This window comes from Nannobrachium achirus, assembly GCF_963921795.1.
Source record: "Nannobrachium achirus genome assembly, chromosome: 10".
NCBI lineage: Eukaryota > Metazoa > Chordata > Actinopteri > Myctophiformes > Myctophidae > Nannobrachium > Nannobrachium achirus.
The window spans coordinates 55,534,015-55,549,207 of record NC_137819.1 but is presented as its reverse complement, the minus strand read 5'-3'; positions in this window follow the sequence as shown (position 1 = coordinate 55,549,207).

Here is a 15,193-nt window from a genome sequence, read left to right as displayed (position 1 = left end):
CACAACGATGGCGTCAGCATAGGCAACCCTGCAGCGCTCATTGGGAGCGGTTAGGAGCTTGCTCAAGGAGGGAGTTCCGACAAGATGGCGACCGAGTAGGACGCGTTTGTTGAGCTCTGTGGAGGTGCATAGTTTTCACATTTTTTAAGCCCATTTTTTACTGCCTTTATAGTTCTTTTGAGACTTTAAACGCCCAAAACACTGGTGAGCGTCTGTTTTTGCAGTTGTTTCGTGTTTCATGCCGAATACGATTAACACGAGGTCGAGGAGTACCAGGTCTCCGACCGCAAACGCCGACAACATGGCCGGCGCAATGCAGGGCGACGCTGACGCTCCGGTTACAAAGAGCATGCTGCGCGAGGTCCTCAAGGAATCACTGAAAGAGTTTATGGATGGTTTTATTCAACCCATGATGCTTGGCTTGGAGAAGAAATTACTGAAGAAGATTGATGACTTCGGAAAGGAGCTGCGTCCTGCAGTCGCCACGCTGAACACGACCGTGGCTGAACAGGGGGAGGCCATTGAGAACTTTGGTTCCTCCATGGACAGTTTGCAGATGTGTATCACTGAATTGGAGAGAAGATGTGCTAATCTGGAGGAGAAGCTCGTCATAGCAGAAGACCGGAGTCGTAGGAACAACATAAGAGTGATTGGGATCTCTCCTGGGCTAGAAAAGGCTGACCCAGTGGCCTTTATCCAGTCTTTTTTGCAGAAAACATTCCCCGACGAGTTTCCCGACTCCCCCCCGGAGGTGGATCGTGCTCATCGGACCGGCAATCCACGTTCTGATAAGCCAAGGGCTTTCCTGGCAAGGATCCATTTTTTCCGGGTAAAGGAACGCATACTCCAGCTCTCCAGGAAAGCAGGCCAACTGACATACAATGGCAAAAAGGTGTATATTTTCCCCGACTGGTCTGCTGAAACATCAAAGAGAAGGGCAGCTTTCGGGCCAGTAAAGGAATTCCTACGTTCCATCACCGCGGAAGGGGTTAAATACGGAATAAGGCACCCGAGCAAATTCTGGATAACCGTGGATGAGGCGACTTCTACTTTCAACTCACCCAAGGAAGCTCTGGCCTTTTGCAAGGATAAGTTCAAGACTCCAGGTGCTGCGGACGTGACTCTAGCTACGCAGGATGATGAGACGACAGTTACAGAGAACTAACTTTTACCAGGGTCACTTTTGCTTTCGTGATCGCGTGCTTTCAAACACATTCTGCCGATGTGATATCCTTTTGCCTTTAATGGACTGTTGGTAAGCTGGCTGGGACTTTGGAGATGACTTTTACGCAGCGTCTTTCTTTCCTCACTCTCTCCTCCTCCTCCTCCCCAAAGGGTGAGTTGTTAATGTAAGCCTACTTATTGTTTTGGACTCATCATCTGACTTGACGTTGTGTTTTCAAGTGTTTCGTTTCATAATACCTATTTTATTTGTTTTATTTTTTAACAAGATCTGTAAGCAGATGGGTGTTACTCGTTTTAATTTAGGTTACCGCAAGGAGAGAGGATTTAGGGCTGCTAAAGCTATAAGCATAATTCACTGTCTTTTTTGTTGAATATAATGGACATTGTTCTTGTTATTATTGTATTCCTTTTCTTTGCTCTTATTGAGCGTTGTGCTGCTTACTATATAGGTCTAGAGGGTTTTATCTCTCTCTGTTAAGCTTTGTCTAACGTGTTCCGTGTCGCGGTTCGGACGGAGCCTGCTCTCTCTATCGTCTTCCCTCTATGTCTCTCTATCTATCTCGGCTTTCCCTCTCTCTCTCTCTCTCTCTCTCTCTCTCTCTCTCTCTCTCTCTCTCTGGCTCTCTCTCTCGCTGTGTGTGTGTGTGTGTGTGTGTGTGTGTGTGTGTGTGTGTGTGTCTTTCTCTCTCTCTCTCTCTCTCTCTCTCTCTCTCTTTCTGTTAGGTAATGGCGGCTATGTTGGTTGTTAGTTTATGGTTCGTTTATGCCGCCTAAAACGCTACTTTTTCGGGTAGGAGGGCGAGACTGGGCTTTGGCCTTTGTATTGAGTAATGTAGCCTACTGTTTAAGGTGAAACAGATATAAATAATATGGTCTAAATTGTGAAGGCTCCGCGGTTCCAGAGACCACTCGCTCTCCCGCCCTTTCTCTATGTCTCTCTACCTATCTCTGCTTCTCCTCTCTCTCTCTCTCTCTCTCTCTCTCTCTCTCTCTCCCTGGCTCATTGACTAGTTCTTTTTTTTCCTTTTTTTTCTAATCTCAATAGCTGGCGGATGTACGATCTCGTGGCGCGTTGGCTCTACGTGCTTGTGGATCCGCTGTCTGGGGGGGGGGGGGGGGGTAGTTATTTACCTACTTTACTTGTTAAAATGTTAATTTACTTGTTAAAATGTTAATTTCTTGATGGGGGGAGAGGGGAGCTCTGTATTGGGATATTTATTTTGTAGTCGTGATTGGGTAGGTTCACTGTTTGAAGTATGGTAGTTTACTGTTTAAGACGGAAACAGACTTAACTAATATGATTGACATTTATCTAAGTTTGCACTGGCCTTTTGGGCATGTACAGGGAGCTGTATATGGCGCAGTATGCATTATGTGTGCTGTGTTGTATATGGTTTCCTGATCATACATAACTGTGTTTTATGTAAATACTTATGTATACAGACTTTTCTTTTCTTTCCTTTTTTTCCCCCTTCTAATTAGTAATTGTGGTTTGTATGCATGGATGCATGGGGGGGCTGTATGTGGCGCAGTATGCATTAACACTGTGTGTGCTTTGCTGCATATGGCCCCCCGGATGTGCTTTTAATTTCTATTTCTAACTACATATGTAAGTGCATATATTTTTATATCATATACACTGATTTCCTTTTTTATTTATTTTTATTATTAATATTATATTAGTGCCTTGTCGTGGTGACAGCCTTATTTCCACTTATCTGTCACAAGTGTTTGGTTATTTGCATTAGCGTGGCTTATAGGGCTTTATCACATTCTAAGTGGGCCTAATGCTGGACTGATTATTATTATTACAGTTGTTATAGTCCCCTCAATTTTTTTTTTCCCTTTATTCTTTTCTTTTTTCTCTCCCCCTTCTTTACTAGAAATGTTAACATACCATTCTCATTTATTTAAGTGATATGAAGTGGGGAGATTGATCATAATTTGAGCTGATGGAATGTTTGAGAGCTATTCAGCCACAAGAAGGCACTTTTTTGTTGTTGTTGTTTTTACTTTGGTGATCTGTTATATATTTACATAACCACCAGAGGGCAATGTATGGTTACTTTTGGGCAGTTACTTGTTTGCACTCTCTGACAGAGTGAAATGAAGGTTGACTAATAGGTTGATGGGGTGGGGAACTGTTTTTGTGCACTCTGATGCTAATGGGGTTTTCCCCCTCAAGCTTCAATGTTATGTGTTTTTTTATGTTCGTTTGATGTTGCTTTTTCCTTTCTGTTCCTTTTGGGGTTGTTTTGTTTTTCTGTTGGGAAGGTTTGTTGTGAGGGACCAACTAGGAAATTCTAAAATGTTCTACTGTGCTTGCTGTGCGTATGGTTTGAACCACAATTATGACAGAATATAAATTTCTAAGTTTCAATGTAAGGGGAGCGAATATACCGCATAAGCGAACCAGCATTTTGGGGGTTTTGCGATCTAAATCAATTGACTTTGCATTTATACAGGAGTCTCATCTTTTAAAAGAGCATTCCAACCGATTGGCTAATAAACATTATCGTGTTTTAGCCTTTTCAGCTGCTTCTTCCAAAACCAAGGGAGTAGCCATATTGGCTAGACGTAACCTTAGGTTGGATTCTTTGGGTGATTGGTCTGACAGTGACGGGAGGATAGCTGTTGCTAAAATCCGCTTGGAGGGTAAAATGCTAGCACTAGTCTCTGTGTATGCTCCAAATGTTTTAGACAAAGAGTTTTACAAATTACTAACTAAAACCTTATTGGAACTGACGGATTTCAAAATCATTGTTGGTGCTGACTTCAATGCAACATGGCAACATAACCTAGATAGATCCACTGGGGTAGAAAGCAGAGAACAAGCACTAGCGTCTGCAGAACTACGTGCTTGGGCAAACTCAACTGGCTTACTCGACATCTGGCGTTTAATGAACCCAACGGTTAGAGATTTTTCTTTTCTGTCGGGTAGGCATGCTTCATTCTCTAGGATCGATTACGTTTTTGCCCCTGTTAGCTTGTTTCATAAAATTGCCAAGGTAGAGTTGCTCCCAATGTCACTCTCGGATCACAAGGCGGTGCTGTGTGTTGCTTCACTGAAACAGGTTATAGATAGAGCTCCTAGATGGCGGTTTAACACCACACTGCTGCGCGATGCGGCATTTGTAGCTCAGTTTCAAACTGGTTTGCGTGAATTTATAAATATCAATACAGGCTCAGTTGAGGATCCCAGAATTCTTTGGGATGCAATTAAAGGCTTTATCAGGAGTAATACAACCCTCTATGCGTCCACTCAGAGAAAATTAAGGTCAGCCAAACTGGTGGAATTGGAATCTCGGTTTTCTACTTTGGATAATTCTCTCCAAAATAACTTTGATGTTAGTACAGCAACTCAGAGGGAGCTAGTTAAGAAAGAAATTAACTCCATTCTCAAGCGCCGCTCAGAATTTCAAATGAAACGCACAAGGCAAAACTACTATTTTAATAGTGCAAGACCCAGTCACTTACTGGCTTTACGTCTTAGATCCAATGAGCATTTTGCTGATATTGTTAGTGTCAAATCAACAACGGGAGCCATGGTTACAGAACCCAAAGAGGTCAATGCCACGTTTCGTGCTTTTTATGATGAGCTCTACACCTCCGAGGTCATTCACGATGATGCAGTATGCAATAATTTTTTATCCAACATACAGTTACCAACCCTTAGCGAGGCGGATGCGGAAGCCTTAGATAGACCGCTCCATCTGGCGGAATTACAGGAAGCTGTGCTCGCAATGCGTAGGGGCAAGTCGCCTGGTTTGGATGGGATACCCCCTGAACTTTATGCCATCTTTTGGGAAGATCTAGGTCAGCTGATGCTAGACATGTTTCGATATGCAATTGAAAGTGGCTCTTTCTCCAGGGATGTGAATGTAGCTATTATATCATTATTGTTGAAGAAGAACAAGGATCCCACAGATTGCGCAAGCTATAGACCGCTTTCACTTTTGAATTCTGATCTAAAAGTTTTTGCTAAGGTGCTTGCGCGTCGCTTGCAGGGTTTTATGACCACCTTAGTACACTGTGATCAGACAGGTTTCATAGGAACTAGACTAGCCTCTGATAATGCTAGACGACTATTGCATATCATCGATAGGGCTAAGGAGCTGAGGACCCCCGCCGCAGTGTTGTCGCTCGATGCGTTGAAGGCATTTGATCGTCTGGAATGGTCTTACCTGTGGGCTGTACTAGATAAAATGGGATTTGGTGCTTCATTCATACATTTTGTTAAAGTACTTTATTCTAATCCGTCAGCGATGGTCCTAACCGGTAAGATCTGTTCGCCGCTATTCACGATTGGCAGATCTTCGAGGCAGGGTTGTCCCCTTAGTCCTCTCCTTTTCGCACTTTCACTCGAACCCTTGGCTCAGACAGTGCGTCAGTCTGCAGATATTACTCCTGTTTCGATTAACAACACACAGCATCGCATTTCCCTATATGCTGACGATATTCTACTGTTCATTGAGAATGCACCACAGTCAATTACTCATGTCCTTCAAATCTTTGATCAGTTCAGTTCCATTTCCGGCTACAAAATTAATTGGACGAAGTCAGCCCTTCTACCTCTAAATGATCAGATGAGATCTGCTATCCTGCCGCCCATAATCCCAGTAGTAAGCCAATTCAAATATCTTGGCATAGATATTTTCCCCTCTCTTCAGGCTATTGTTAAGAACAACTATGGTGACACTCTAAATAAGATTTGTCTTGATTTAGATAGATGGTCATCTTTGCCCAACTCTCTCCAAGCTCGAGTTTCAATCATAAAGATGAATGTTCTTCCTAGGGTTAACTTTGTAAGCTCTATGCTCCCTTTGCCACCACCGCCGCAATACTGGAATAAGCTTCACTCTTCGATATCTAAGTTTGTGTGGAAAGGGAAACGCCCTCGTCTTAAACTTTCTCTATTACAGCGTGCTAGAGATGATGGCGGCCTTTCATTGCCCAACTTTAAATTTTATTATTGGGCCTTCACGCTCCGCCCCCTTTTAAATTGGTTTAACCCAGCAAATAAGGTTTCTTGGAGAGAGCTTGAGGAGAGTTTAGTGCAGCCTGTTGAATTGAGAGATCTTATCTATTCAAACATAACTACACATCAATGCAAAGTTCGCTTTGGACCTATCATTTCTCATTTAGTGGCAGTATGGAGAGCAGCTGAAAAGATGTGTAAGATTGATTGTAAATGGAACTTATTTTCCCCAGTGTTCAATAATCAAAGACTTTTAATCGAGGATCGCCCCATTCGCTTTCCAAGGTGGAGGGCTAAGGGGATTCGTACATTAGGGGACTTATTTGATAGAAATGGTTTACGACCTTTTCGAGATTTGTGTGACATCTTCAATCTGCCTGGAAATACCCTTTTTTTCTACTTCCAACTGAGATTGTCCATGAGGACCTATGGGGTCCCATGGCAAGCTCCCCTTAGATTGCACCCCTTCCATGAGTTTATCTGTGATGGTAACAGAACAAGAGGTTTGGTTTCCACCCTCTATGGTTTTTTATTAGACTGTAGTTATGGGCCCCTATCTGTTGATACTGTTTGGAGGAATGATGTACCAAATTTGGACCCTGACTTTTGTTGGGACACAGTGTGGTCTAACATTAGGCTATCTTCTAGAAATCCAGACCATCAACAAATTCATTTAAATTTTGTTCATCGGACTTATTTAACTCCCCGCAGACTATGTGCTATGAGGATTTTGAATAATCCCAACTGCACTCTCTGCGCCTCAAATAGTATTGGTACCTTCCTTCACATGGTTTGGGAATGCCCAAATGTGTCGTCATTCTGGAATATGGTTGCCTCAAAACTTTCAACTATTTTTAGTATTAATATCATATCTTCTCCTTCTTTATTTTTATTAAATGACGTCTCACAGTTGCAACTAAACAATATACGCAAGCGCATCTTCTTTGCTGGATTAACGGCGGCGAAGAAGATGGTAGCTACGCGGTGGAAACCTCCTCATACGTTAACGTTTCGCCAGTGGGCCTTAACCTTTCTAGATATAGTATATTTAGAGCAGTCGATAGCAAGGTTACACGGAGCAAAAGAAGAAAACATTAATATGTGGTCGGACATTGCAGATAAGCTTAAGGCTATGATTCAAGAAATCACTATATAGTGGTAACAGCCTAGCACAGGCATGCACTATTGTACATTCCGTGTTGGTCCGGGGAAAGGGGGTGGGTGGGTTTTCTTTTCCTTTTCTTGTTTTGCTATTGTTTGTGTTTGTCTGTTAATTGCATTTTTCTTTTGATCAATGTTTTACTTTTTCTTGTTCTATTCATATGTATGTCTCTAATTTTATGTTATGGAAAATAAAAATAATTGATAACAAAAAAAAAAAAGGAGCTTGCTCAAGGACACTTTGACATGCAGCCAGTAGTAGATGGGAATCTTCCTCCCTAGTCCCAAGCTTCCTCCCTATCTCCAGAGAAAGTTGTGTTTTATTTACTGTGTACTGTAGCTGCAGGAAGCTGAACCTGACGGATGATAATTGCAGTACATTCAAATCAATACACGTGACGAACAAGTCATGCGTATGATTTTTCTCCCCCCTGGCAGCAATAAAGCATATTTGTGAATAGAAGTAAGACATCCAATATATTCTCTCAATCCCTCCACGGTGATTCAACTCCTGCTGTGTGTAACAGACTGTGTTGGCTGCAGGCTGTGTCTGTCGCTCCAGAAGCTTGCAATTTGTTACTTACCCAGTCAACACCTCGGAGTCTGCCAACTTTCAGTATCTGCACAATTGGCACAATCGCCTCGCCTCGCCTCCCTGTTTAACCTCATCTTCTGATTCCAGGGCCATGAACTATCCCCACAATCTCATAATTACATGCTTAAAGAAAAGCCTGCAAGGCGCTGGTTTATAATACTTTATTTGAACCGATTCCACATCCTGCCATATTCGTGATATCTCTACCATTAATAGAGAGTGCTGACACTCTCATACATAATAACACACATTTCTACCTGCAGAATGTTCCCATATAGCTTAGTGAGAGGCAAAGAACAAAGCTGAGGCCACATATTAGTGGTGGAAGAAGTACCCAGCAATACTGCTAATTTTAATATATACCGGTATATACTGTATATACTCTATAGCAGGGGTCTTATATTAACCACTTGAACCCTAGTGTTCATATTGGGAGAACTTTAGCCAAAAATAGCAGATCTACAAGCTCACAACGCAGCGCGAGGCGTTGTGAGGTTGTAGATCGGCTATTTTCAGCAAAGAGACAAAATAGACTGTCAAACGATGTCACCATATGGGATCTATGATAAGGTTGTGGGGGTCCCTGCTTCATCTCCTCTCTCAATTAAGGGGTCCTTGGCCTGAAAACGTTGAAGACCCCTTCTGTATAGGATGTGAATATCATACTGTAGAGTTACTGTAAGATGCCATAGCACAGGCCTGGTATTTATTGTTGTGGGTAAAACTTGGTCCCATGACATAAGCAGCTCTCTTTCTCTCTGCTTTCTTTAGAAAACTACTTTACCACCAACCTGAATATTTAATGTGCTTCTCCCATGAGCTCATGTATTATAAACTTCTATCTTATGATGCCAAGTGTCTCCAACTCGGTTTGCCTCAACAATAATATGGATACAGAATTCATATAATTCTGTATCCATATGTTCATATAATTGTACTAATAGAGTAAAATGTATAATATTTGCCTCTGAGGTGTAGTGGAGTATACTGAAATATGGAAATAGAATACTCACGCGGAGTAACAGTATACCTCAAAAGTGTACTCAAGTACAGTACTTAGTCAAATGTTCTTGGTTAATTTCAACACTGCCTAAGCGGCTTATCTACTGAATGTGATGGACATGCGGTTATATAGAAATGTCATATGTGGTTGTTGGGACTGCATTTTGTCTGCTTGCCATGTGGTAACAATCTCTAGTCATAATAAGGGGCAATTAATCACAAGCTAATATTCTGCCATGCTGGCCTGGCATGCAGTGCCAGACTAGCTGCCAAAACAGTCTCCAAACGCCAGCCTACCTTCAGTGGTAATCTGCCTCTTTATTCTTCTTCTTGATATATGAGTTAGGAGCTCTCAATGTCAAGTACTTAAAAGTCAGTCTTTCAGCCACAACAAAAAGAAACAACACTGAATTCATCTTCCAAAAAACCAGTCATAGGAGAGGGAGAAGAGAGGAGAATGCATTCAAAGCTCCTGCGGTCTAGGAGCTCTGAAAAGGCCAAGGAGGTGGACAGTAGTGGTCTACGTGTGTGTTCTGAAGTCAGAAATCACCAAGGACGTGCAGAGAATGTTAGAGAGGCAGAACCCTGATGAAGACTGGCAACAGTCGAAACGTTGGTTAAATAAATTATTTGCATCGTGGCTGAAGAGTCGTGCGGCCTCTTCCTTCTCATTCAGAGAGGCAGGGGCTGAAAAAGGGCCTTTTGGTGGAAATATCGAAAATAGCTGCGACGCGTTGTGAGCTTGGAGGTCGGCTATTTTCAATGCTTGATTTCTACACAGAGAGGACAATTCTTTCAACGTAAGATGCTGCATTCAAGTTCAGGAGAGTTTGGAAACAGGCAATTCTCCTGAATGCTGCCTTCTAGTATGGCATGGAAAGGGGGGCATTTGCATTTCTTTCACCATAGTAAAAACTGCATTCATGGTCTGGAGAGGGCACTTTTTACAGATGGATAAAAGGGCAGGGGCTCAAGTCCTCTGTCTATGTGTGCACGTGGCTGATAACCACCAGTGGTGGACAAAGTACTCAAACCCAGTTGAGTCAAACTAAACTACCCCATGTCGAATGTTACTCAAAGTATACATACTGAAGTACTCAATTCAATTCAATGGAGATTTATTGGCATGAAAACAAACGTTTACAAAGAAAGTGTCAAAACATAATAAAAACAATTTAAGAAAAGAAAAATTGGGAAAGTATGTACGGTAAAGGGGGTAGCATATTGTGTTAACTCAAGTAAATGTACTCAAGTACATGTACTTCTTCTCCGAGAGGAGACTTGAAGCTCGCCAAAGCAGACACACCTGGTTATCATTCAACCAGGATGCAACAGTGGGATGTTCCAGTAGCACCATGCATGCAGAATGTCTAACCACACAAAGAGAGCCTGTGTTTCAGGGCTGCATTGAGTAGAGGGAGGGGGGTCCCTCTTCACTATATTATCCAATGTTGGAGTTGTTGTCCAAGCAATTACAGTTCATTTTGTTAATGAACTCCAGCATCCCTGTTCTGGGGAAAACATTCGGTGAAAATAACAGAGCTATTTTAGATGGAGATACCTGTATGGTGTTGAAGGAGATAGTAGAGGATCTAGTATAGAGACACAGGGACCTTTGTCAAACAGTGGTTCTCAACCTGTGGGTCAGGACCCAAATTATTTTGGGGGGTCCCTAGATGATCAACTTAATGAGCAACATTGTTTTCTCACTCAATAGTAAACAAACCAACATAAAGTTTAAGTGTATGGAGGGTATCTGCACATTTCTAAAGTGACAATTTAAGGACTTTTTAATACCTATAAAATGACAAATTAAACATTGGCCAAACGTTTGTTTTGTATTTATCATTTTTAAAATGATTGGTGCGAGGCGGTGTGTGCTTGTAGATCGGCTGTTTTCACTACTTTTGTGTGACGGCCTTGTATGATGACGCAGTGCTTTACTTTGCAAAAAAAGAAAAAATAGAAATGTGAAACTTGGAGATACGAGGTTTCTGCCCGACAGTGATACATTAACTTTGGTCTTAAAATAATAGGTCCTCTCGTGATCAAAATGTGATATTTACAGTACATCTTAAAATAAAATAAAAACAACATCGCTTGCACACAGACTTTGGGACTAGGGTCATGCAAGCCTTTTGTTCACTGAGACAATGAACAAACAAACATGATGATCAGTTATTTACTTCAATGCAATGTTTGGCTTTGCGCTGAAGCCCAGATATTTGACAGGCTCAAAGCAAAAATATACATATTCTGTGTGCTTCCTGCTCTGACATCATTCATTGCAACTTCACATCTGGACAGCTTCATCACTGCTCCACTTGAAGTTGGATTCTGGATCTTATGTTTTTATGCAGCTGCCGGCAAAAGCCGTGGCTGGATGTGTAATATCTTGTCTTTCCGTATGGAAATGTGGCCCAATGTGGAGGGGCCTTAATTATTTTATACCTTAGCTATTGAAAAATAGCAGATCTACAAGCTCACAGTGCGGCACTGAGGGCCGCGCTGCGAGCTTGTAGATCTACTATTTTTGAAAAGTTGTGAAAATGTGTGCAAATCTTTGAATATATGTATTCTTTAAGCGAACATTTGTAACTCAAATTTTGCTTTTTGCACATATCTATATAACCGCATGTCCATCACATTCAGTAGATAAGCCGTCCCTGGAACTAAATATTTTGAGATGGGGAATCATGGCCAAATACATATCATTTTGGCGGTCCTTCACATGAACACTACTGACATAGAAACATAGGTTTTTCAAAAAACCTTAGAAGGATTTTAAATACATTTTTAAATAAATAATGTGTAATAATGCGTTCCCAGTCTAAATGGGTTAAACCCCCTCCCCCCTATGAAGAACATTCATGGGGGGCCCGCAGTGAATCCTTGTACCCACCCAGGGCCCAGAATTTGGTGCGACACCCCTGTACATACAGTATGTATATGTACGGTATACTGTGCGTCCATCTGTCCTTCCATCCCAACATTGTGAACACGATATCTCAGGAACGCCCAGAGGGAACTTCTTCAAATTTGGCACAAATGTTCACTTAGTATCAGGCACGAACTGAACGGAATTTGGTGGTTAACGGTCAAGGTCACAGTAACCTTACAAAATAAGCGCAATGCCTCCGCCTGTGAAAGGCGCCATCTGGCATGTGCTTGACTGCGAATGGCAGCAAGAGCTTGCCTAAAAAATACACTTAATAACCTTTTATTAAATTCCTTCAATGTCTTCACTACATATATTATATTAGTCAGACATGGATTAACCCATTTAGGCCTAGAATTATTGAATGCTTTAACCAGTGAAAAATAGCAGATATACAATCTCACAGCGCGGCACCGAGTGCCGCGCTGCGAGCTTGTAGATCTGCTATTTTTGAAAAAGTCGTGAAAATGTGTGCAAATCTTTGAATATATGTATTTTTTTAAAGTGAACATTTGTAACTCAAATTTTGCTTCTGGGTGGTCCCTGGAACTAAATATTTTGAGATGGGGGTCCGTGGCCAAATACATATCATTTTGGCGGTCCTTCACATGAAAAGGTTTGAGAACCACTGACATAGTAGTCTCAAGAACAGACTAACTGAGCTCCAGTTAAGTGGAAAAGACCTTTTCTTTGACGATGGCTGGCCAGATTGCTGACATAGAAACGTAGGGTTTTTAAAAAAATCTTAGAAGGATTCAAAAGACACTTATAGAATCGGCTCAAAATTCTAATTTTCACGATTTTTCAAAAATAGCAGAGCTCGAGTGCCGCGCTGTGAGCTTGTATATCTGCTATTTTTCAATAGTTAAAGCATAAAATAACAATACACAATAATGTGTACACGTTCTGAATGGATTTAAAACTACACCCGCAATGCGGTATAGTTAAATGTAATACTGGCACCTGTTGGGTTTTTTCCCCCGTTAGCTTGAAGTGCCGGTTTTGTCACTTCATCTGAGAAATGAGGCATTTCTGTGCAGTAACGACATGGGTGAAGGAACTGGCAGAGATTGTGCAGAGAATAAACGGCCTCTGCTTGACAAAAGTGATTTTGGCTTTCGGCATGGCTTATTCATGGTACTGGGTTGCACAGTGAGTGAGTGCATGCACAGTACACAGTAAAATCCAGATTTTTAAATTTGTTTTCCATGTGCAACTCTGAGAGTTTACAAATGGAACCAAGTGGATGTCAGGGTCCATCTTGTGCACTCTCAGAGTTAAATTAACACTCTTTATTTTACGGTGTACATTGTTCATCTCTATGCTCTTGCCTGACAGACAAGGGAGAATATCTGTCAGCTAAACCCTTTAGGACACAGACAAGACACGTCAACAATGTCTCTAGATGACCTGAGTTTGTGTTTCACACGGTCGTCATGACAACAATAAGACACCTGAGATTCTGACACGATGGCTTGAGAAAGGCCAGTGGGTCATAATATGAGCAGGTCATTGGGGTCTAGATACCATATCTGTCCATGCACTATATCAATATTATACATGGGCATTAACCAAAAAGTCGACAAATCGACTCAGTCAAGTCGACTCCCGCCAAGGAAAGTCGAATGTGTGTTTTTTTTTTTTTTTTTTTTTTCAAACAGTAGGATTGCTTATTGTCAAAGACAGAATGATTCTCTCCTTTTCCAAATGTTTTTTTTCTTCTTCAATGGATGAACACTTGAACAGACAGTGCAGTCAGTTATCGTGTTGGATCCAACATTATGTAGGAATTCAGAATTAGGATTATTATTATACAATGATGCTGATGTTGCAATGGAATCTATAATTGCGACCGTCAGGTCGCAGTTACTATCAAAACCTCCACCGGCTGTCCCCCTACTCATATGCAAAACATTTTTGGACACTGCTCCTACAGATTTTGCCCGAAAATCACGGTACACAGTATCTCTACAGTCATGTCATCAACATGCATCTGCCCCCCCCCCATCTAGCGCCACCATCAGGCCGATTTTTGCAAAACACATTTTTGAACAATGCTCCTACAGATTTTGCCCTAAAATCATGCAAAGCGGTACAGAGTATCTCTAAAGTAATTTCATCAACATGGATCTGTCCCATTTCCCATATTCCCTCTTGATTGCCTACCTTCTAAAGTTTGTGTAATGCGACCTGACGGACGCTTATCTCCCGATTAGGGAGTCTTACTGGTATTAACATCAAAAGAAAAGCCGTATTAAGGCAGAAAGGATCGCTTTAGGCTATTCTATGAAGTCCAAACGTAAGTCATTTTCAGGTTTTGTCCCCTGTTCACCCCCCCTCCCGTCAATGTGATGAAACAATAGGCCTATCAAATCAATATCATCAAACAATTAAGTCGACTTCAACTCAACTTTTTACTGAGTCGACTTGCAAAAATCAGTCGTTAATGCCATATATATACCGTATATATATATATATATATATATATATATATATATATATATATATATATATAATCTGACAATCCATTCAACAAATTTGTTTAAGATGGGCTATATACTGTACAAGGTCCGCTCCTTTTTTTCCCCACAACACCAAGAGCTATATTTTCATCCATGCCTTACCCCTTGTCCTTTTCCTTCTTTGCCTGTTTTTTTTTTTTTTACTATTTTGAAATACATTTTATAATACTTCAAATAGATGAGCTATTTGAACTATTTAAAATGTTTTTCAAAATAGTAAAAAAAAAAGGCAAAGACGTTTAGGGATAAGCAGGGTTAAGGCACGGACAAAAATAGGGCCCCAAATCTCCTAGCCGTGAATAGAATAGAATTTGTGTTGAATGTTCGCCCCCAAGATTACTGACACGCGTGGTAAAATTCAGTTCAGTTTCAGGTAACATTTTACATGTCTGGGAACCCTCTTCTATGAAGGTCACTTCAAGTTCAGACTTGACTGTTGAATCTCTCAGAGATGTTGACAGATTGTTTTTCTCTTCTTGTTCCATCAGAAGGCAGTTGACTATACGTACAATAAAGACAGATGCAATTGTGTTATTGTGGGCAAGAACAAGTACTGTTTTCGGGGTCTACTTTAAAGCACACGCTGTCTTTGATCAAGTGAGTCACATCCCTTGTTGACCAGCATGCTCTTCCTGACCTCCCCCCATTTGAAGGCAACGTGAACGACTAATTCACCTTGACGCAGGGGCGTCACAAGGGGGAGGAAAGTGGGACTGAGTTACTAGGGCCCAAGGTGGAGGGGCCCTAATAACTTTAGCTATTGAAAAATAGCAGATCTACAAGCTCACAGCGCGGCACCGAGTGCTTGTAGA